The sequence below is a fragment of the Halichoerus grypus genome, chromosome 8 (genome assembly GCF_964656455.1).
Source record: "Halichoerus grypus chromosome 8, mHalGry1.hap1.1, whole genome shotgun sequence".
Lineage (NCBI taxonomy): Eukaryota > Metazoa > Chordata > Mammalia > Carnivora > Phocidae > Halichoerus > Halichoerus grypus.
This window is the reverse complement of record NC_135719.1, coordinates 69,145,447-69,170,101: the sequence shown is the minus strand read 5'-3', so window position 1 is coordinate 69,170,101 and position 24,655 is coordinate 69,145,447. Positions and strand designations below refer to the sequence as shown.

General features: G+C 40.2%; 2 protein-coding genes across 6 annotated transcripts in view; one reads left to right on the top strand and one right to left on the bottom strand.

Annotated features, from left to right (window-relative positions):
- Positions 1 to 4,193, bottom strand: part of ZNF106 (zinc finger protein 106) — a 65,104-nt gene extending 60,911 nt beyond the window's left edge. For all 4 annotated transcript variants that reach the window (XM_036084607.2, XM_078079481.1, XM_078079482.1 and 1 more), the window contains exon 1: positions 4,038 to 4,193. The gene's annotated coding sequence lies outside the window, so the exon portion shown is untranslated. The remainder of the gene's footprint in view (positions 1 to 4,037) is intronic.
- Positions 4,194 to 7,047: 2,854 nt separating this feature from the next.
- SNAP23 (synaptosome associated protein 23) overlaps positions 7,048 to 24,655 on the top strand; it is a 35,619-nt gene continuing 18,011 nt past the window's right edge. The window contains exons 1-2 of one of the 2 annotated variants that reach the window (XM_078079480.1): positions 7,086 to 7,164; positions 9,361 to 9,494. The gene's annotated coding sequence lies outside the window, so the exon portion shown is untranslated. Of the gene's footprint in view, positions 7,165 to 9,360; positions 9,495 to 24,655 lie in introns of both variants that reach the window. The other variant, XM_036084644.2, reaches the window with a different exon arrangement.

The following is a 24,655-nucleotide window of genomic DNA, read 5'->3' as shown; positions in this document are numbered from 1 at the left end:
TTATTTATTTGACAGGAGAGAGAGACACAGTGAGAGAGGGAACACAAGCAGGGGGAGTGGGAGAGGGAGAAGCAGGCTTCCCGCGGAGCAGGGAGCCCAATGCGGGGCTCAATCCCAGGACCCTGGGATAATGACCTGAGCCGAAGGCTGACGCTTAAGGACTGAGCCACCCAGGCACCCAGCAACCAACTCTTGATTTCAGCTCAGGTCATGATCTCAGGGTTGTGAGATGGAGCCCCACCTTGCGCTTAGCACGGAGTCAGCTGGAGATGCCCTCTCCCTCTCCCACTGCTCTTGCTCTCTCTAAACAAGTAAATAAATAAAATCTTTATTTTTTTTTTTTTTAAGATTTTATTTGTCAGAGAGAGAAAAAGTGCACAAGCAGGGGGGAGCAGGAGGCAGAGGGAGAAACAGGCTCCCCGCTGAGCAAGGAGTCCAAAGCGGGATTGATCCCAGGACCCTGGGATCATGACCTGAGCCGAAGACAGTCGCTTAACCGACTGAGCCACCCAGGCATCCCTAAATAAAATCTTTAAAAAATAAAAAATAAGCAGCAGCAATTTCTTCCAGTAAGCTTTGTCTTTTTTTTTTTTTTTTTTAAGATTTTATTTATTAGAGAGAGACAGAGAGAGCAGGGGTAGAGGGAGAGGGAGAAGCAGACTCCCTGCTGAGCCTGGAGCCCAACCTGGGGCTCTTGGAGCTCAATACCAGGACCTGGAGATCGTGACCTGAGCCAAAGGCAGACGCTTAACCATCTGAGGCACCCAGGCACCCAAGCTTTGTCCTTTTAAAGGTAATTATTTATATTTTGAATAGGTAACACTAGTTTTAAATTTTAAATATACAAAAGGGCTTACAGCTGGTTTCCAAGGGGAGAAATACAATTTTACAATGGAGAATCTCACATTTACCATCTGAATCCACTAATCTCAACATCATTAATAGAAAAACTAGAGTACACAGCATAGTCTATGATAGCCCCAAAGTGTTTAACCTGAATCCAATCAAGCATTTACCTGTACCTTCCAGTTTGCAGTAACCAGCTAAGTAAACCACTAGGAATCAATCAGATAAATCCAGATAATTGACCAGGTCTCTTCAACAAGTCATGACGAAAGAAGAGAAAGGGAGAGAAAAAAGGTAACTGTTCTAGATTTAAAAAGATTTCAAGAGACATAATAGCCAAATGCAATGCATAGACTTTGATTGCAAATAGGATCAAAAACAGTGGGGGGGGAGGACAATTTGGGGAAAATTTTTAAGGCTTTTTTTGTAATCTCTACACCCAACATGGGGCTTGAACTCACAACCCCAAAGATCAATAGTCGCATGTTCCTTTGAGCCAACCAGGTGCCCCCAATTTGGGGAAATTTTAATAAAGACTGGGTATTACATAATACGGAAAAATTAGTTGTTCAGTGTGATTGTGTTACTGGGTTATGCAGGAAAATGTTCTTTTTATGAGAGATGTGTATTAAATTGTTTAGAGATGTCAGGAATAAAATACAGCAATGTAACAACAGATTTTAAAATGATCAATTTGCACAGATTCATATAGCATTTTCTCTACTTTTCTGGATGTTTTTAAGTTTCATAAAAAAATTCTTAAAAACATGATGTGGGAAACAAAGGCAGAAGAAAAAATTAAATTTCCTTACTATCTACAGCCCATGGACAAGTCCTTGAAACAGGTAGAGTGACCTCTCTCTAGGAACTCAGCTGCCTCAATATAAATACTTTGCTAAGGGCAAAAGGCTAGTTTTAGCCCACCCCGTAAGTCTACTTTAACATATAAAAATTCCTTTGGAAACTTCCTTTATCTGCTCCCCCCATGATACAAGTTGTCAATCATCCCCCAAGCATATGACCCACAGATATACATCTGAAGGGTCTCATGACTAAGTTTTTACTAAACAGTAATATAAGACCTTTCCTAACAATTGCTAGCCCCCTCAGGATCCAGGAAACCTTGTTTCCAAAATAGCTGGGAGGCTAACACTATCCCTAACCCCCTCCCAACTTGAAAGTATATAATGGGCCACTCCTCATGACCCCAGGGCAACTCTACCCACAGGTCCTGTTCCCGTGCTTTAATAAAACCACCTTTTTGCGCAACACACACACACACAATCTTAAAAACACAGAAAATTATTCCCTTCCCATTCCTATTTCCCAGCCATGTGCACCTACAGTCACTGTTACCACTTTCTTACATATTCCTCCAGACGTAGTCTATATATATATATGCAAATACATAAGCTTTTTTAAAAAGTAACAAACAGTTGCAAAATACAAAACCTCTTTTGCACTTTTTGTTTCACTTAACATATCTTGGTTATTACTCAGTATCAGCACACAGAGGGCTGGCTTGTTCTAACAAATGCGTAATTTCTTTAACCAGTCCTCTACTGATGAACACTTAGGAACTCTCATTTTTTGATAGTTCCTTTCAGATTAGATTCTAGGAGGAAAAAAACCCAACTGACTGTAAGGTTTCAATTAAGAGATTTAGCATGCTGAATGTGCAACTGGAGTATTCCTATGTAACTTATCTACCTACATGTTCTTATTCACTGGATACACAAATTAAACCTAAACGTCCCACTAAAATATTCCAATTACGAAATGCACAATATGTATATTTCTCACAGAGCCATTCCTGGTCCCGGAACCAAGTCAGCTAGCATCTACCATTATTCCTTGCTTTCCTTGTACAGGAGACTCTTCTACAGATTACATGTGCTGTGCTCTAATGTAGATAAAAAATTACCATTTGCAGTTTTTCCTTTCTAAATATCGTCCTTTTAATCAAAGCAACTGGTTCTGAACTAACTTGATCATTTTCCTTCACACCCTCCTACCCCCTTCCAAGCCACGTTGAAGTTCTTCAAAAACCATCTAGTACCTTTAAAGGTGCCTACCATTTTCTAAAGAGTTAACTCTAGAAACTAAAACTGTAATGTAGTTGCTTCTCAAAAGTGCTTAGGATACTTGGTGTAACAGGACAAGATGAGCCTTGGCATATGTGAATTTCACCACTTACCCTAGCTAGGTGAGCTTGAGCAAATTACCATCAAACTTTTAGCGGCCTAATCTGAAATCAAAAAAACACTTTCCATTACAGTATCTCATCAATTTTTGTGAGAAACCTGAGTGTGTCTGGCACATATGCAGTGGTGCTAAATATATCCTAACTGAATCTAAATATTATCTTCCATTGTTTCATTCACAACCAAACTGGAGAACAGGGATTTAAACAAATTTTACTATTTCCCATGGGCTTTAGAATAGTATTGGGCTCTTAAGTGTTAAAAAGTTATTTCGGCTTGAGTAAATTCTATATAAACTATTATGGTAGATAAGGCACCTATTTGTTAGGTAAGAGAACTTCCCTTAACTAGCATGGCAGTCCCAAATTTCTAAAAGCCATGGAAATCTCAAACTTCCCAATAAAATGGCTTACTGACTCTCAAGGATGATTAAATTGAGCAGACTCAAGCGGGAGCGGGGTGCAAAGTATTTCCTCCCCCATAATTATGCACCGAGATTCGGACTAAATATTAAACTGACACGTAGTAAACGCTCCATAATTAGTAGCTATTATTAAGAGGCATCCCACCGGAAAGACGGAAGGAGGCAAAAGAACGGAGGCTGTCAGTCACAAGAGGTCGAAAGGTGTTCCTGGCCTGTGACCCGCAGGCCTTGAAGCACCTGGGTCTACGAGATCCCTGCGGAACCGGGGGCCGAAAGAGGTCAGTGGCCTCCCCTAAAGGTCAAGGTTCTTTCAGGCGCGTTTCCTGCAGGGGCTAGAAACAGAGCCAGAACGCCCCCGCGAGAATCTGTACCCCGAAGCCAGAAGCACCGCCTGCCTGTAAACCGCGCGGGCTCTGGGAGAGGGGAGGACCGGGATGCCGCTGCGCCGCCGCCTGCAGGAGCAGAAACCCGGCCGCGTCCTGCAGCTCGAAACCTTAGGGGCAGACCACCAGGACCCCGCCGTTCCGGGATGCCTCAACGCAGCCCGGCCCCTCGATACTCACAATCACAGCCGACCCCTCTTACTCCATCAGGCCGCCAAGGTCCCAGGGAGGGGGCTCCCCGAAGCCCCCCTCAGTTTTGGGTCCGGCGGCCCACTCCGGACCCCCTCCCCGCCGGGCACCGCCGCCGCTGCCGCCAGGGCGCAGGCGCACACCGCCGCCGTCACGCTCCTTTTTTTTTTTTCCCCCTTTGCTGCCCGCCTTTCTCAATAATCTAGCTTTATTTGAACACACGAGAGTGAACAACGGACACAGGGGAAAGAGGCTTTACTGGAAAAGAAAGATCAAAAAGGCAGGCCGGCTTGCAGAAGTTACTCGGCTGCACTGAACGCACCTGTGACCAGCCTCCCTAGTTCCTTTCTCATTCTTTTACTCTTTCTGGGCCTCCCAGTTGCTTCTACTCTCTTCCTAAATCCCCAGCATTCCTTTTATATTGTGGCAATTGTTTAAGCTAAATTTCGAACCATTTTTGCCTTGTAAAACTTACTGAAGTTTAATGGAAGGTGCAAGAGCTTGAGGGCAGACAGATCTGAGTTCAATCTTGACCTAGCTACTAGTAATTTATGACTTTGGGCAAATTACAAGTTTTCTCGGAAACTCAGTTTCTGCACAGTTAAAATTAGGATAGTGATATCTCTCAGGGGGTTGCTGGGATTAAATGACATAACATGGGTCAAGTGCCTATCCATGAATGGGTGCCCGTCATAAAGTAAAAAAATCCATGAATACCAATGATTATATTTTAATACTGAATGTATTTATTTCCTTCATTAAATGTAGTCCATACTCATTCCCTCAGGATCCTATTTTTAGTGACTACAATTAATCAGATAAACCAAGTTACATTAAGATTAATAATGGTGTGAAGTGTTACTCCTATATTATTGAAGTTCTAATAATGTCTATGTTCAACAAGATCTTCAATACCTAAAATCAAAGTAAGCAACTCATCTTCATCTATGTATAACCCAGATTTGCATCTAAAGGACTGAGGAGCTATTCCAATTTTGTATTTGTGACATCACAATTTCTTGAAACACTCAAAGTCTGAGGTACACTGCTCATTCTACTCTCCTTCAAAGGTGCAATGGAAGGACTATGTTGCCCTATAAGCTCAGGGCCATAGTCCAAGGAAAAGCTTGTAGAAGACCAAAGTCAGCCATTGGTGAGCATCAAGGTAATCCTAGATCAGGGTTTTTTTTTTTTTTTTTAAGATTTATTTATTCATTTGAGAGACAGAGAGCAGGGGAGCGGGGAGTGGCAGAGGGAGAGGGAGAGAAGCAGACTCCCAGCTGAGTACAGACACCACCACTCCGAGATCATGACCGAAGCGGAAACCAAAAGGAGGACACCCAACCGACTGAGCCACCTAGGCATCCCTAGGTCAGGGTTTCGTAACCTTGGTACTATGATACTTTGAACATAATTTTTTTTAGAGGTGGGGAGGGGCAGAAGGAAAGAGAGAGAATCTCAAGCAGGCTCCACGCCCAGTACAGAGCCCAATGTGGGGCTCCATCTCACAACTCTGAGATCATGACCTGAGCTGACATCAAGAGTTGGACGCTTAACGGACTGAGACACCAGGTGCCCCTATTTTGGAGATAATTCTTGTGCTGTCCTGTGCATTGTAGGATGCTTAGCAGCATCCCTGGACACTAGATGCCTGTAGTATCCCCCACCTTTACGTCCTTCACATGCCTTTACATTACATCCTTTACATTACACCTACATGCCTTTATATCCCCCAACTCAATCCCCATCATCTTGACAATCAAAAATGACTCCAGACATTGCCAAATATTCCTTCAAAGGCAAAAATGTTCCTGGTTGAGAACTATGGCATTATACCATGGCATTATCCCAACCATAAATAAACTCAACCATACATTTTGTCCACTTCTGCCCACAAGAAGTGACTGCTGCTTGAGAAAGTCACACAGGAGGGTAGAAGCTGGGAAGCTCATTTTTACCAATCTTATAAAAGCCCACACTGCTTAACAGTCCTACTTGTCTGGGGTCAACTTGTTCTTTCACTTTCTGTAACAATATTCCAAAACTTCTCCACTTTCCTTAAAGCTCCCAACTCCTTTTCTATTAGCAGATGACCTCATCTCCTACTTCACAGAGAAAACAGAGGTCATCAGATGAGAACTTCTTTAACTTCCTGTTACTAAACATAAAACTTACACATACTTCCTCTTATAATTGAGATACCTTCTCTCTTCCAAAACCCTCTTCTCCTTTGAAATACTTTTTATTTATTTATTTATCTATCTATTTATTTTAATTTCAAGCACTGTGCTCTATTCAGGAAGAGTTCCTGGACCTGTTTAAAGCCCTTCAATGGCTGTGTTCATAGCATAAAGTGCAGGCTCACTAGTCCAAAAGTGCAAAACCTTCCAAGATCTGGCCCATTGCCGACTATTTAAAGCTTATTCCCCACTTCACCCGGAGATACACCATGAGCTGTAAGCCTCTAACCAGGATGAACTACAAGGAATTTACCGAAGGTGCTATGTTCTTAATGGCATACGCTGTTCCCACAGGCTGGAAAACTATTTCCCTCCATCCCAGACTTCTGGCAGAACTCCTACTTAGCCTTCCTGACTGAAAAGTCAATTCCTCTGGGAACCCTTTCAGACATCCCTAAGAATAAGGCGCTGCTTTCATTGTGCGCCAACTTCGCCTCGGACTTTCCAACACCATACACCATGTTCTATCCACTATAATTTGTTTACATATCGATCTCCAATCTAGACAGGTGGAAAGACCCGGGAAGGCAGGGAAGGCAGGGAAGGCATTCTTTTCTCCCTCTTTTCTTCATCGATCATCCAGCAAACGGTTTACCCTTGACAAATGTTTGTTGCATAAAGACTTCCCACCTTGGGAGGGATGCGAATTATCCCGTTAACGGGTGAGTCCGCAGACTCTCCGCCTGCGTGGCAGGGAGATTTAAACCCCTCAGACTGTGATTGGCTCTAGCTGCAGGGGTGTGTCCGCGGCCGCGCGGCCAGGGAAGTGCGCAGGCGCGCGGCTCCGGCGCGCGCAGGCGCTGGGAGGACTCAGCCTTAGGTCCGGTCTTGGGGTGTCCGAGCCGCTGCGGCGCGAGAGGAGTGGCCGGAACTGCTTGGTGAGCCTTCAGGAGTGGGGTTGAGGGAGCTAGCCCGGTTGAAGATTGGGATCAGGTCCCAGGAAGAAGAGTATTATCGTGACGGCTTAAAATTTGGTGTGGCCGGGCTTAAGGGGAGGAGTAGAGGTGCTCTGGCCGGGGCTGGGCAGGCCGGGCCCGGAGCAAGGACTCGAGCCACCGGGAAACTACCTTGGGGCCGGCGGAGGAAGGGTGGCGGGATGGTGGTTCGTCGAACCCCTCCTAAAAACCAAGCAGAGGAAGGGTGGCGAGATGGTGGTTCGTTGGACCCCTCCTCATCCTCCACCCCTACAGTGTTCCTGTGATCGGGATTAATTGACTGTATGGTGACCACAGTGATCAGATAACTCTGAACTAGTTGTGTGAAGGTGTCTAAGGTTCGTGGCGTTGGAGAGTCCATGCTCTCTAGGAAAGTCCATCCTTAACGTCGCGGCTCTACTGTAGACTAACGAAGGATCTGTAAAACACCGAATTTTACAATTCCAGGCTGGAGTTGTTGGTTGCGGGGGTGGGCAGGGGGAGTACCGGAAAGTGCTATTTCAGCTCATCCTTTTTTTCATCATTAGTCACCACAATGTTAGGAAAGGTAGACGAGGGTAGAGGAAACCGAAAGACATCAAAGTTGGGAAACGAAGATGAAAAGGGAGTATCATTTTGCCTTTTGCTAGTCATCTCCTTTAGGAAGTAGGGGGACGACTGGCGAGGGGTGTTTAGATATTAGCTTCTGACAGCGTTCTCTCAGTCATGTGAAAATAACGTAGCTTCACCGAAGCAGATATTTCAAGAACTGAGAGGAATATTACTCCCTCTGCCCTTATGTCCTTAAGACTGGCTTCAGATGTGCCAGTAAAAAGTAACAGCAGATAAGACCAAATAGAAATGATTCTCCAGCGTTCTTGCCTAGCCTGGAAAACCACACTTGAAATTCATGGCACATCATTAGCTAGAATACGTTGAGATCTAAACAAACTATTTCATAGTAAGGTTTTTTAAAAATTAATGTTTCTTCCACCATCACAGTTGATGCCTAAGGCATTCTAATGGTTAGTTGTCACTCGTTCCTTTGGTAAGAGGTAACGAGAAAGAACACATTCATATAAATGTTAGCAAATATTAGGAGAAACATCTCTACTCACATTACCATGCTCCTTTGACAGTAAGTGTGACAGTAAATAGAATAATCATATAACAGCCTACAGCTCAGATATTTATCGTATTTCTAGGCTTCTTTTTTTTCTTTTTTTTTAAGGTGCTTGTACGTGGATATGTACTAGAAAATTCCTGTTATTCTAGTTCCAGGATAACAAAGTCTTATTGTGCCATTATTTTCTTAACAGTATGGCACTCTTTCCTATAAACAGTAGTATTTCTGTATGCATCTTAGTGTTTGCTTCTTTTACTCTAAATGAGCTTAAGCATAGTAACAGGATAACTAAAGGTCACATCATTTCTAATCATTCAGAACACAACCTTGAACCAAGAAGGAAGCAAATACACAAAAATAATAAATAAAAAAACAGGCCCTGTTGTTCATGGGACAGCTGTATTTCACTCCTCATGAACCATACCACTATAATAAAACTTGCCTTTTAGAAGATCATCTGTGTTATTTTATTTCATGTTTTTAATAGACTTGTTTTCAGCACTACCCTCTTCCAAAGTGATAATCTGTGAAATCATGGTTTTTATGTATACCTTTTTCTAGTACACATTATAATAAATATGTAACTTCAGTATGTAACTTGTTTACGTATCAACTGAAATCATCTCGTGTTCTTGCTCTGCACTCTGGAAAATACTGCTTTGGAACTAACCTACTCATTTTTAAAATAAAGTGAAGATTGGACTAGGCCAGTGGACTTCAAAATTCTGTGAACTCAGTGATGGCATTCACTATTGTGACACAGTTCTAGCACACCTACTTATCTGGTTTCACCAGATGAAAGTAGATTAGAATAGCAAAAGGGAAAAAGGGGATGTTTGCTCTTTGACATTTTTGTGAAATCAGCTGCCTTTTTTTTTCTTCTAAATTAAGGTGCTATGTCTTAAAACATTCTGGAAGTTTGTTTTTTGTGTTTGTACTCAGTGTTATTTATATTTTAGCATTTATAATATATGATGTTGCTTGCATTCAAGAGTGCTGAACTTTTTTATTCTAGTGCTGTATTTCGTTTCTAGGTCTGTCGATTGAGAAAGGACTAGATGACAAGGACTGGTCTTTTTCTTTGTTGTGGTGAATAGAGACTTGAAACAGATGGATCCAGTGCCTCCAACAACTGGAGGAAGTGGATTATAGAGCCAGGAAACAGCATGTACTGCTCATTTTGTAATATTGGTGGTGGAGGTGGTGTTCCATTTGCACTTAGTTAAATTCACTGACATTTTGGTTTTGATTTCAATTTCATACTTGTATACTTATCAGTATATTTTTTCTGGAATCCCCCCATCCGTCTTGACTTTTGTGAGATGTGTAACTTGGATTTAAATTTATTTGAACAATGCTTTGACAATTGAAATTACCTTTAGATGGCCTTTTGAGACTTCTAAAATAAAATCCAAACTTCTTGGTAGAGTACACAAAGCCCTTCAAAACCTGTCTCCTGTGTCTGCCTTTTAAAGCCACCCTACCCACTCTGTATACACATAACAGTATATTCTGGCATGACTACGGAGGCCTTACATTGTGACACTTCTTTGATAGTCTAAAATCACAATTTTTTTAGGGTTGATCATGCTTTGATTTTGATTCTCAAATCAAAATCACAAGAGATGTTTAATAATTACGAGAGATTATGATAGCTTCATTGAGCACTATATACCAGTCAAGGTTTAAATGCTTAGCATGAATTAACTCAGTCCTTATAATGCTCAAAATAAACATTATATTCTCATTTAATGAAAAAAACTGAAGCACAGAGAAGTAAATTAGGCAATAGTCAGGATTTTAAAACATGCCTCCAAGTATTGGGCACTTAACCACTACGCTGTATTGCCCTTTGTATAAACAAGAACGGCACTCTTCTTCTTTTTTAAGATTTTATTTATTTGAGAGAGCAAGAGCATGAGCAGGGGGAGGGACAGAGTGGAGGGACAAGCAGACTCCCTGCTGAGGACAGAGCCTGCCTGATTGGGGCTTGATCCCAGGACCCTGAGATGATGATCTGAGCTAAAGTCAGATGCTTAACCTGCTGAGCCACCCAGGCGCCCCAAGAGTGCCACTCTTTTTACCTACTGTGGGGGATATTCTTTTCCAGGGTCCTGAGTGCTTATGTTCTCTATCTCTGGCATCGTATCAGAATATTTGAGAAGCTAACCAGAAAGCTTCTAGGTGAACTTGGAATCAGAGCCAAAATACTTGGATGACTTGGGTAAATATTTCATTCAGGCAAGGTGAAGCCTTGCTAATTGTCCCTACCTCACACTTGGTGTCTTCCTTGGCAGATACCATACTTAAGTCTGCCAGATTGTATGTCTCTCCTACTTAGAGAATGAATGCTGCATTCTTGAACCTCTTTCTTAACTCTTATAGAGCATCCCTTTTCTGTTTCCGTACCCTTTCTTTTAGACAATGTCAATACAATTGATTATAATCACATATAGATCTACCTTCCTAAGATTATATTCTGGTCACTTAGAGTAGAATTGTGGAAGTTCCAGGGTTGAGCAGGACTTGAAAACTAGGTGTTGGGCTTCAGCAATTAAGTCATAAACAGTACTTCTATAAAGCTGAAGTGTAATCTTGATCTTTTTGGTTCCTGATTTTTAGTGGTATTTTCTCAGCAGTATGGTTTCTGTCTGGAATCATGTGCTTCAGTGCTCTTTGAAACATGATGTTTAATAGATATGAGTCAGTGGTGTACTTCTTATATTTGCATAGTTTTTGAGCTTTATAAGAATGGTTAAAATTGGGGACGCCTGGGTGGCTCAGTCGTTAAGCATCTGCCTTCGGCTCGGGTCATGATCCCAGGGTCCTGGGATCGAGTCCCACATCGGGCTCTTTGCTCCTCAGTGAGGAGCCTGCTTCTCCTTCTCCCTCTGCTGCTCCCCCTGCTTGTGCTCTCTCTCTGACAAATAAATAAATAAAAATCTTTAAAAAAAAAAAAAGAATGGTTAAAATTGTTCCTGTAGAAGGAAGTAGAAAGGAAACACAGGAAGTAAAAGGAGGAAACTAGCCTTGACATAAATAAAGCTCTCATCTGAATGTCTTTAGAAAGAATTAAATTTCCTGACCAGAGCAGGGGCTCTTTTTGGCGTGACCTAGAGTATTTTGAGTATTTTAGAATACTGTGCACCTGTACTTTTTGTGTGTGTGAACATCCTTTCTTCCCTTTTTTTTTTTTTTAAGATTTTATTTATTTGAGAGACCGCAAGAGAGCACACAAGCAAGGGGAGCGGCAGAGGGAGAGGGAGAAGCAGGCTCCCCGCAAGCAGGGAGCCCGATGCAGGGATCAGTCCCAGGACCTCAGGATCATGACCTGAGCTGAAGGCAGATGCTTAACTGACTGAGCCATGCAGGCGCCCCCCGATGTGTGAACATCTTTAATGTTTCATATTAAAAATGGGATCTAAGCAAAAAATATATTCCTAAAGAAAAACTAAATTCTTTTACCCCATAAGTGATGGTCCATGTCTGAATTTCTACTTTGTTCTCTGTTACCCTTTCTTCTATTTTTTCTGTTTTTTCTCCGTTATTATCTTTAGAGTCTTCAAGAAAGAGCTGCGTGGGTATAGCATGACATGATACACAGGTGTGAGATGGGGATGACGCAAGGCTCACCCTGCTTGAATAAAATATTCACCCCAACCATCCAGAGTATTTTGGCTGTGATTCTAAGTTCACCTAGTAACTTTTTGATTAGCCTCTCAAACAGTCAAATACCACAGATAGAGAACATAAATAATGTGAGCACTGTGCTAAACACTTTACATACATTAATTCATTTCTGAAACAAAATTGGAAGGTAGAACCGTTATCCTAATGAACAAGGAAACTGAAACTTGAATAGGTTGAGTAAATTGCCTGGGTATCAGAGCTAGGATGAACTCAGGGTCTGTCTGACCTTGGGGTCTGTGTTATTAACCACTACATTATGTTCATTCAACACAATTTATTAAATTATCTCACCTAATCTAAAAGTAGCAAGCTTAGTCACAGGAGAATTAATAATAACTGAAATCATTTTCAGCCCAACTTGGCCTTGACATTGGTTGAGATGGTTTTAGCCTTAAGCTAAGACTTTAGTCTTGTAGAGAGGCAGGATTTGTGTACACAAAACAACTAGAAAACTGAAAAACTGGAAACTATATATTTAGAGGCAGGAGAGAAGAGTGCTTTATTTTCCATGTCCTAACTACAATGTATCATAAAATACACATTTAAAAAGGAAGGAAGGTAGTTTTCTTTTTTTTTTTAATGGTCGTTTTTTGTTTTTTTTTTAAAGATTTTATTTATTTATTTGACAGAGACACAGCAAGAGAGGGAACACAAGCAGGGTGAGTGGGAGAAAGAGAAACAGGCTTCCCGCTGAGCAGGGAGCCGGATAGGGGGCTCGATCCCAGGACCCTGGGATCATGACCTGAGCCGAAGGTAGATGCTTAACGACTGAGCCACCCAGGTGCCCCTTGATAGCAGATTCTTGAAAAATGTTTCTGGAATGAATTAAGAGGGATGTATTCTGGGACCATAATCTTTTTCTGCTAAGCTTTCAGGCTAGGCAGATTGCTGACTCTCCATCCATCAGCATAAGGGAACTCTCAGCTCTTTGGGGGCAGTCACCGTAGCTAGATGTCACCACATTCTCTTCTGACAACCTTTGTCTAGTTTTCCTCTTCAGTTGGGTTCTGGTCTGGCATGCCCTTCTAAGACCACAGGCCTCTGCAAACAACTGCCTTTTCCTCAGTTACATTCAGGTCTGTTCCAGGAAGGACCACCCCTCTCCCCCAGAAAAGATTATGTATTATGGAAAGAGCCTAAGAGCCAGAAGTGCTGCTTTTTATTCTCTTAGTATAAAGAAGTTGGACTAGATGATCTCTGAGGTTTATTTTCAGAGACTATTCTTTGAGATAAGAATTGAGCAGAAACTTTGTTCCCAGATAACTGATTGATTAAGCAGAAATTTCTTCAGGCTAGTAGTTTCCAAGTCATGTTCCATGGAACCTTGGTTCCCTGGGATTAATAAAAATGTTCTTTGAAGGAAAGATTTTATGGTCATCTCTATTTGACTGGGATAGCCAAAATTAAACAGATTTCTTCACCGCTTCAGGACTTCTGATTTCCAACCAAGAATTTAATTAGCCAGCCAGCCTATAATACAAGGACAAATAAGAAAAATAGGAGATGGGGAGGTATAAGAGCTAAATATCTTCATTGTAGAAAGTTCATGAATGATACCCAAAATTGGAAAATATCAAGAAACAACACTATAAGCATATGATTTAGGAATTTGAGGTTAAACACTGGAATAACTAACACTGTTGAAAATTTTGCCTCTGGGCTCCTGGAAGCAGGAATTGGTTTGGGGCACAAGGGAGGGCAGGGGAATTGCTATTTATTACTGTTGTAGAACTATTTGACATCTCAAACTACGTCCATATATATATATATATATATATATATATATACACACATATATATACACACATGTATATTTTTGATTAAAATTAAATATGGAAGAATATAAAGTCTTCAAAATAATTTTAAATGGCTGAATAACATTCCATCATATAGTTGTGCCATAATTATTCAGTCAAATCCCATCATTGGTTATTTAGATTGCTTCAGGTTTTTTTTTTTTTTTTTAATGTATTTTTTGTTTAAAGATTTTATTTATTTATTTGAAAGAGAGAGAATGAGAGAGCACATGAGAAGGGTTAGTGTCAGAGGGAGAAGCAGACTCCCTGCTGAGCAGGGAGCCTGATGTGGGACTCGATCCAGGGACTCCCGGATCATGACCTGAGCCGAAGGCAGTCGCTCAACCAACTGAGCCACCCAGGCGCCCGAGCTTCAGTTTTTTTTAACATTATAAATAATACTGGGAGCAATGTATTTTTGTTTGTATCTATGATTTTCTTCTGGATTTCTGAAAGAAAAAGTCAAAGAGTAGCAATAATTTAAAATTTTCTTGTAGATATTACATCATCTCTTGAAAGTTTTTTTTTTTTAAGATTTTATTTATTTATTTGACAGAAAGCAGGAGAGCACAGGCAGGGAGAGCAGCAGAGAGAGAGGGAGAAGCAGGCCCCCTGCTGAGCAGGGAGCCCAATGTGGGGCTCCATCCCAGGACCCTGGGATCATTACCTGAGCCGAAGACAGTTGCTTAACCAACTGAGCCCACCCAGGCACTGCAGAGTTTTGCTTTTTAAAAATCAGCATTTTACTTTCCTAAACACTGGTTAAGAAAACTTTAATTTTATAGGAGTGGGAATTGAAATACCCACAGACTGTCCTGAATGCTAAAAAAAATACTGTTTATATCACTGTTTCTTGTGTCATTTGGAGTTTGCAACATTTTTTATCTTTTAGAGTTTTTCATTATCAAAGGCTTATAGTTATTGCATAAATTTGCTGTTAATGAAGTTATAGAGTAACAGAGTATTCTGAAACTTATCTACAAAACCAGTGTATGGATTTTTTTTTAAGATTTATTAATTAAAAAAAGATTTATTAATTTAAAATTTTTAAAGTCCTGGTCTTTGAGTTCTTTCTTTTTCCCCCCAAAATTTTATTTATTTATTTTAGAGAGAGGGCCAGCGTGCGAGTCGGGGGAGGGGCAGAGGGAGAAAATCTTCAAGCAGATTCCCCAATGAGCCTGGAGTTGCAGGCAGGGCTGGATCTCACTACCCATGAGATCATGACCTGAGCTGAAACCAAGAGCTGCATGCTCAACCGACTGCGACTGCGCCACCCACCCGCGCCCAACCAGTCTATGTTTATAACTTTTGGGGAGTGGGGTAAGGAGTTGGGTTAAATAGGTGATGGAGATTGAGGAGTGCTTTTGTCGTGATGAGCACCTGGTGATTTATGGTGATTTATGGAAGTATTGAATCACTGTATTGTACACTTGAAACTGTATTGTACACCTGAAACGTATGTTAGCTAACTGGAATTAAAATAAAAACTTAAAAAAAAAAAAGTCCTTTTAAAGAAAATTTAGAAAAATACATTATTGTGTAAGACAAATAAAAATCGTCTGTAAAATTTTTTAAAACGTTTTCATTCCATCTCATTTAAGCTGGGTGGACATTTACATTTTTGGCCTTTAGTTTTTAAACTATACATATTTTTTAATGTGGCATTAAGATTTATTGGTAGAAAATAGTAGTGTATAACCTTTATAATGACCATTTTAAGCTCTAAAAACAGTTCAGCATTTTCAGATATACTAACATAAAAGTTATGACCTTGATGTTGCCTTATTTAGGTTTTACTTTCTCTTGCACTAGTTATTAATAATAGCCAGAAGTGCCAGTTAAAAGAATTTTTTTCTCTCATTGTGAGAAAGAAAATTGGACTCTTCCATTTTAAAGATATGGAATGGCACGTTTTCAGAATCCAAACACAGACTGTACTTGTATCTTAATAAAGAAGTACATCCGGTTTATTTCTTAATGTGGTGGTTCTATCCTGTTTTCCAACCACCATTTTTCTTTTTGGGGAAGAAAGGAGGGGATCCATTGAATATAAAGTACAAGTTTTATATTTCAGTGGTGCCTACTCTATAGCTACTATCATTTATTTTAACTAAATCTATCATTTTATACTGTGGCAGAAAATTGTTTGGCATAGGAAAAGCTACAAAATTAATGTTTTCCTTCTCATCTTCCTTTTCATTCTTACTCATACTGTTTTCCTTAACTGTTTTCTTCTTTTAAATATTCTTTCTCCATCCTTAAGTCATTTTTTTCAATTTTTAGAAATTGAGACATAATTCACATAATGTAAAGTTCACCATTTAAAGTATACAATTTAGTGGCTTTGGGTATATTCATAAGGCTGTGCAGCCATCACTACTAATTCCAGAACATTTCCATCACCCCCAAAACAATCCCTATATCTATTGGTAGTCAGTCCCGTCCCCACTTTCCCCCATCCTCTGGCAATCACTAATCTACTTTTTGTCTCTATGGATTTACCTAATCTGGGCATTTCACATAAACGACATCAAACAATATGGGGTCTTTTGTGTCTGGTTTTGTTCAATTAGAATAATGCTTCCAAGCCTCAAACATGTTGTAGCATGTAGCATTCCTTTTTATGGCTGAATGATATTCCATTATATGGACATTTGGGCATTTGGTGTTTTCTGCTTTTTGGCTGTTAGCAATAACGCTGCTTTAAACATTTGTGTACAAGTTTTTATGTGGACCTATGTTTTCATTTTTCTCTAATGTACGTAGGAATAGAATTGCTGGGTCACATGTAGTAATTCACTGCTTAACCTGTTGAAGCCTAAGTTGTTCTTGTCCTACATTGTTAAATAGTGTGTTTTTCCTCCATTAGGTACCAGAATTATAACAGGTACTAAATTGTATACTTTAAATGGCGAACTTTACATTACATACATAACAGGGGTAGGGTATCATCAATTAGTACTTGGCTATACATTAAAAAACAAAACAAAACAGGGTGCCTGGGTGGCTCAGTCGGTTGGGTGTTTGCCTTTGGCTCGGGTCGTGATCCCAGGGTGCTGGGATCGAGTCCCACAGCAGGTTCCTTGCTCTGGAGGGGAGCCTGTTTCTCCCTCTCCCTCTGCCTGCCGCTTCCCCTGCTTGTGTGCTCGCTTGCTCTCTTTCTGTCAAATAAATAAAAATCCTAAAACAAAACAAAACAAAAAACAAAACCAAAAAAACAACTTTCACCTACAACAGTGGTTTTCAACCTTGGTTACTCATTGGAGTCATCTGGGAAGGTTTAAAATCAACTGGCTCTCACCCCCAGAGTTTCTGATTTAATTAGTCCGGGGTGCAGCTTGGGCCTCCAGGTGATTATGTGTAGCCAAGACTGGGAACCACTGTTCTAACTCTGACTGGAGTTAGACTTGCTACTTGAAAAGGGGAAGGCAGGAACTTCATATATATACTTTTCTTGGCAAAGCTGCTATACATTTGAATGACTTGATAATGTGTCTTTCTTTTCTTCTCTTGTTAATGTATGTAATAGTGATTGAAAGCACATACTCTGGATCAGTCTACCTAGGTTTGAACCTGGCTCTACTATATGACCTTGCGAACGTTGCTTAACCTCACTGTTCCTTAGTTCCTACATCTGTAAAATGTGGAATTAAATAGTGTTTGTTATGGTCTGAATGTTTGTGTCTTCCTACCAAAATTCCTACGTTGAAATCCTAATTCCTGGTGTGATGGTATTAGGTGGAACCTTTGGGAGGTGCTTAAGGTATGAAGGTGGAGTCCTCATGGAAGTGATTAGTGCCTTATAAAAGAAGCTCCAGAGAACTCCCTAGCCCCTTCCACCATATAAGGCATCAGTTTTGCACCAGAAAGAGGGCCCTGATGAGAAGGTGACCAATGCTGGCACCTTGAGCTCAGACTTCTGCCTCCAGAAATGTGACAAATAAATTTCTGTTGTTAATAAGCTACCAAGTCTATGTTTTTTTGTTATAGCAGCTGGACAGACTAAGAGGAGTGTTTTAAGGATTAAATGAATGAGTGTGTGTGTGTGTGTTATGTGTATGTTTTTAATTTCTTAGAATAGTGTCTTGCATGGGGGCGCCCGGGTGGCTCAGTTGCTTAAGCGTCCAACTCTTTTTTTTTTTTTTTTAAAGATTTTGTTTATTCATTTGACAGAGAGAGAGAGACAGTGAGAGAGGGAACACGAGCAGGGGGAGTGGGAGAGGGAGAAGCAGGCTTCCCGCTGAGCAGGGAGCCCTATGCGGGGCTCGATCCCAGGACCCTGGGATTAGGACCTGAGCCGAAGGCGGATGCTTAACAACTGAGCCACCCAGGCGCCCCAAGCGTCCAACTCTTGATTTTGATTTTTGATCTTGATTTGGCTCAGGTCATGATCTCAGGGTTGTGAGATCGAGCCCCGCTTTGGACTCTGCGCTGGGTGTGGAGCCTGCTTAAGATAGTCTCTCTCCATCTCCCTCTGCCGCGCTACATCCCCCCATGCACACACACACACTCTCTCTCTCAAATAAATAAATCTTTAAAAAAATAGTGCCTTCCATGTATAGTGCTTTGTAAGTATTAACTTGTAGTTGTTACTGTGATTCTTCTCAATCCCTTACTCATTATTTAGACTTAGAAAATGGTAATGACTATTAAAAAGTTACTTGCCATTTTAAAGAACTGTCATATATGTTGAATTCTTTCATAATAAAAAGTTGAGAAAGTAGCATGACGACACTTTCCTGTATTATTCACCAGCTTCAACAGTCATGGCCAATCTTGTTTCCTCTGTACTCCCACCCTGGCTCGGATCCCAGGACTGTGGGATCCTGACCTGAGCTGAAGGCAGACGCTTAACTGAGCCACCCAGGCGCCCCTAAGCTATCATATCACCTCTGAATTATTTTAAAGCACGTCCTACAGGTTACCTTTTAAATGGCTTCTAATTTCATTCATTTTCTTAGAATCCCTGAGGAGGTTGATTATTGTTAAGAAGGTTAGAGAAAGAGAATACACTGAAGGTGAGGGGCCATGACAGGAGATTGGTTGTATTCCAGGACTGAGTTGTAAATTCTCTATTCCAGCTAAGTTCTCTGCTTCTTTGTGGGGCCCTCTTTTATCCACCTCTTAGTATTTTGCCATGAAAGCATTAAGAACTTATTCAGAACTCATTAGAACCCATTTCTGCCATCTACTGTGAATGAAGTAAGGTCCCAGCCAAACTTTAGCAAGGGCCTTTGCTCTAACCATCTGTTAGCAGGATGTTTAGGACCAATTGTTCTGTATTATTTCCATACCTTTGTGGTTTGGAAAGGTGATCATCTGTTAACGCATGAAAATGTTTCTACAAATTTATATTTACTGTGACTATGTGCCAACAGAAGATTTCTCTCAAGAGAGGCCAAGAATTCATAATTATGCTTATGAAATGGGGTCTAAAATTAATTCCTTGTCTTTGTTTTCTCCAATCTTATAAATCGGCTTTCTTGGTTGTCATAAGCTATCATATATTTTTAAAGGTTTTATTTATTTATTTGAGAGGGAGTGAGAGCGAGGGAGCAAGAGGGAGCACAAGCTGGGGGGGGGATGGGGAATGGGCAGGGGGAGGGAGAGAAGCAGAACACCCCCCCCCAGCAGGGAGCCCTACCCAGGGCTTGGATCCCAGGACTGTGGGATCCTGACCTGAGCTGAAGGCAGATGCTTAACTGAGCCACCCAGGCGCCCCTAAGCTATCATATTTTATGATGAAAATAAATGTATGAATTTTAAAAGTAGTATAACTACATTGCAAACTATTTGGTGAATTGGGAGAAGAAGTAAAATCACTCTTAATTCTACCACCATAGCTATTGGTTATATTTTAATGATTCCCTTCTAGACTTTTTTCTACCGATATTTTTTATAGCAAGTATTTGACTATTTTTAAGTCTTACTTTGTTCACTTCATATACTGACCTTCACCATTTTGTGTGGTTTTGTGTTTGCTAAGCCTTAGCCAGGGGGAAAAAAAACACATTTTGGGGCAGTCTTTGATTTTTTAGACATGCAAAGCTATATATATATATATTTGTCTAGATTAAAGTACCTATCAACCAGAAATGGTTTAATTTAAACCTGTTTAATATCTGTCTTGACATGGGCAGACTCATGGCTGGCATGAAAATAGTTCAGATGTGTAGCTCACACAGTATTATCAACTCTAATATTTAAATTTAGCCTTACAGATGGAACAATTAATATTTAGTAGCATTTACATTAATGTCACATATACTTAACATTGTTGTTTTGCTTTTCTTTTGCCTATTTCTTTCTGCTTCCCTAATAATATTAAAATAATGGCTGACACTAGAATATTAGCCGTGTATCGGGCACTAATAACAAGCACTTTGTATGGATCATCTTTTTAATCCTCACAAAAAGGGCCTGTTATCTCTATTTTACAAATGTAGAAACTGAGTCTTAGTGGATTTAGCTAACTCGCCTGAGGTCAGACAACCAATACATTTTGGGGTCAGAATTTGAATGCTGGAGTTCCTGCTAATGACCACTATGCTAGCCTGCTATGAACAGAAATTTGCACTTGCTGTCAGTACACTGATTACCATGAAAGTCCAACCAAAATATATCAAGGAGAGTCACAAATTTTTATCCTACAGTAATAAACTATATGGGTGTAATTTGTAGAGCATTTTAGGATTAGGATTAATTTTTAAAATTAGGATTAATTTTAAGAGAAGGAATAAGTCATGAAGCTAACTTAGTAGAATATTTTAATGCAAAATCTTTGCTTTCCAGTATAAAATGAATTATTTTATAAAATCACTCCTATGTTGGTCCAGGCAGGACGCTAGAATTGGTGGTGATTTAAAGTGCTGTTTCTTTTATTCCTTATATATCTTCATTTTTATCAGTGAAGACATTGATCTCCTGTTGATTCAGTTCCAAGACCTTTTTCTTTGTAGTCCTTCTTCCCAGTAGTATTAGTTTCATTTTCTAAATTTAGGTAATTTCAGATTCTACAAGATATTCTTTTTTTTTTTTTTTTTTGCTTAGTTGCCTAGGAAAGCAATTTCTTTTTGTATTTTTTGTTCATTTAAGTAATCTCTATACCCAACATAGGACTTGAACTCACAACCCCAAGATCAAGAGTCACATGCTGTACGGGCTGAGCAAGCCAGCTGCCCCTAAATAATTTCAGATTCTAAATTATTTTAAAACAGCTGGAAAAAAAATAAAACAGCTGAAAACCATGATTACTCTTGTCTGTGTAGTTCTTCCTTTAATTATTTTTTTAAGATTTTATTTTTAAGTAATCTCTACACCCAGTGTGGGACTCGAACTCACAACCCTGAGATCTAGAGTCCATTGCTCTACTAACTGAGCCAGCCAGGTGCCCCAGTTCTTCCTTTAATTTTGAATCTGTTGAAGAGTTTTTATGGTTTTATTATAGAAGGCATCTTAGGGGGACACCTGGGTGGCTCAGTTCATTAAGCATCTGCCTTCGGCTCAGGTCATGATCCCAGAGTCCTGGGATTGAGTCCCGCATTGGGCTCCTTATTCAGTGGGGAGCCTGCTGCTCCCCCTGCTTGTGCTTTCTCTCTCTCTCTGACAAATAAATAAATCTTAAAAAAAAAAAAATCTTTAAAAAGAAAAAAGGCATCTCAGGGGCACCTGGGTGGCTCAGTCCCTTAAGCGTCTGACTTCTTTTTTTTAAAGATTTTATTTATTTGACAGAGACACAACGAGAGAGGGAACACAATCAGGGGGAGTGGGAGAGGGAGAAGCAGGCTTCCCGCGGAGCAGGGAGCCCGATGCGGGGCTGGATCCCAGGACCCTGGGATCATGACCTGAGCTGAAGGCAGATGCTTAACAACTGAGCCACCCAGGTACCCCATAAGCGTTTGACTCTTGATTTTCGCTCTGGTCATGATCTCAGGGTTGTGAGATTGAGCCCCACATTGGGCTCCACGCTCAGCAGGGAGTCTGCTTGAGATTCTCTCTCCCTCTCCCTCTGCCCCTCCTCCCCCAAATAAATAAATAAATATTAAAAAAAAAAGGCATCTTAAATTTTGAAATGAGCTGTCAGGTAGGGTACTTAGTCTATTTTCCGATATTTAGCAGTTCTCATCATCTGATATTTGTTAAGGGAAGATGCATCCAACAGTTAAGACTAGTTACTAAACCATGAGCTATCTTTGGTTTCAGAATATCCAAACTTGATAATAAATCTGCTCTTTACTGACTCAGTCACCTTGGGCAAATTACTTACTGGACCCTTAGTTCCCCCATCTATAAACTGGTATAATAAAGATAATGATGTATATAAGTACTTAGTAGGGTATATGACACATAGTAGGTACTCATTGAATATTTCTTCTTCCCCACTCCCCCCAAAGTTTATAACAAGAAATTAAGGTAAACTTGGAGTCTTCTAGAAAGCCCAAATGAACCATAGTAAGGAAGATATGTTGTAAAAGCATTGGGAAAAATCTTGCAGTTACCTCTCAAAGGGAGCATATACTGTTCTCACAATTAACATAGTATATTAGGTTCTGGGAGCATTGAAAGAATGACACAGATATTTAATCTATTAGGTTATATCTAAGAACAGTAAGTTAATGGGATATTTGTGTCAAATGACATTTTGTTTTCCTTCCCCTATCCCACCTCTAATTCTCTTTACTACAACATTCTGGATAGCCTTTCCCTGACTTTATAAGAAAAACTTCTGGAGAAAATAATAAATATGAGTAAAGCTAGCTAATTCTAGGTTGCACCCTGCCCGACACTTCTGAGCAGTTTTGTAAAGGCTAATAACAGCCTGGGGAGTATTGTTAGCTTTGTCCTTCCCCCTTACAGTTCTGCTTTGTCTCTCTTGCTCCCATTTACTGTAACCATGTGTTCAACACCCTCAAGAATCCAGAGTAGAGGTCTTAGGCAGCTGTGTTCTGATGTCAGCTTGTCAGGTATGTGAGAACTTTACATAAGTCTATTTCTTGTCTTGTGCCATCTGCTCAAGAGAGAAAAAAGGAAGTACTAGGCAGCACTTTGAGTTCACCAGTGGGTGTGTCCCTCGAAATGAGCCCATGGCCATGCCAGGACTGATTCTTCATATACACCTCCCAGCTGTATCTGCCTTTTTTTCTTTTCTTTTCTTTCTTTCTTTCTCTTTCTCTTTCCTTCCTTCCTTCCTTCCTTCCTTCCTTCCTTCCTTCCTTCCTTCCTTCTTTCCTTCCTTCCTTCCTTCCTTCTTTCCTTCCTTCCTTTCTTCCTTCTTATCATTAGAAGGTAGGACTCTTGGAATCTTCTTGTTTGACAGAGGTCAGTTTTATATTCAAGCCTCTCTTTGAATCTATGAGAAGTTTTTGCTCATTTTCACTAGCATGGGAAGATAGCAAATACTGACTTGTACCTGGCAGAAATTAGGTCCAGGAGTAGAATTATAAAATTATACAATTTGAGAGATCTGGGCATCCTTATGCCCAAAATGTCTTCTACCCACAGGATACCATATTGGAAAACCTGACACTTCCAGGCATTACTTGATTAGCATGTATTACTTTTTTCCCCACTTTCTGCTCTGTTGGGCATTGAGGAGGTATAGACAACTGGAGCATGCTGGGAAGGGCAGGCTTTTATAAGTATGTTGTTGGGGCTCTGAAAGTAATGGAGAAGCATAAAGTTACCTGGGGTATTACAGAAAGAAAAGGTATACAGAAATCTGGAGGTGAGAGGTTACAAAAACAATTTTTCATAATTGTAACTATGAAATATTAACAAGAGAAACTAGCATGAACAGATCTATGATAAATCTAATGGCTCAAATGATTAGCAAAGGAATAAATCATGTGGTTCTATTTATGCTTCTATCTAATGAATGATCAGTTCTTAATTCAAGAAAGACCTTTATATCTTGATTTTATATCTTTGTGTATGAACCTTTTGCCAGAGCCAGAGTCCTACAATGGCAAGCAAGATATTAAATTAAATTTGCAACTTTTTGTAGTAATACTTTTTATTAATAATAGTAATTAATAATTTTCTTCATGAGCATTAATAACTTTAATCAATGTTCAAAATCTTAATTAAACCTAAAACAGCCGTGACAGTAGAGTTAATAAACAGACCTCTAAATGCAATGCCTTTTTGTACTGAGAATCTAATATTGTTGCTTTTTGCTTTATCGATGATGATTCTACTAAAAGTGATGGTTAGCTATGGATGTGACTAAAAAGATTTGTGTGTGACCAGCAGGCCATTCCAGATTATATGTATGTAATGGCAATTTTTGCTTTGTGTTTCTAGTGGATATTTGCAGGCTTTCTGCTACTGGTACATGTAGCTTTGTTTCTAAGATCCACTTAAATATTTTGAGAATACCCTTATTTTTCTACTTATTTGTTCGTTCATTCAGCACACATTTGCTGGAGTACCAACTGTTAGAGATAAAAAGAACAAAATCTCTGCCTTCCAAGGATTTAGTCTAGTATATTCCTGGTTAACTAGGTTCCCTACTGGTCAGTGAGTTTACTCCATGGCAGGGTTTCTCAACCTCAGCATTTTGACATTTGGGGTCAGATAATCCTTTGTTGTGAAGGGCTGTCCTGGGAAGAATTATAGTATATTTAGCAGCATCCCTGGCCCCTACCCACTAGATGCCAGTAACACTACCCATCCTCCTCAGAATTGTGACAGTCATTGCCAGGTGTTTCCTGAGGGTAAATTCAGAATGTAAACCAGACTTTATCTGTGTCACTGACAAAGAACTTGGTAAAATTAGTTTTTAAAAAATGTAATACAGGGGCGCACGGGTGGCTTAGTCGTTAAGTGGCTGCCTTCAGCTCAG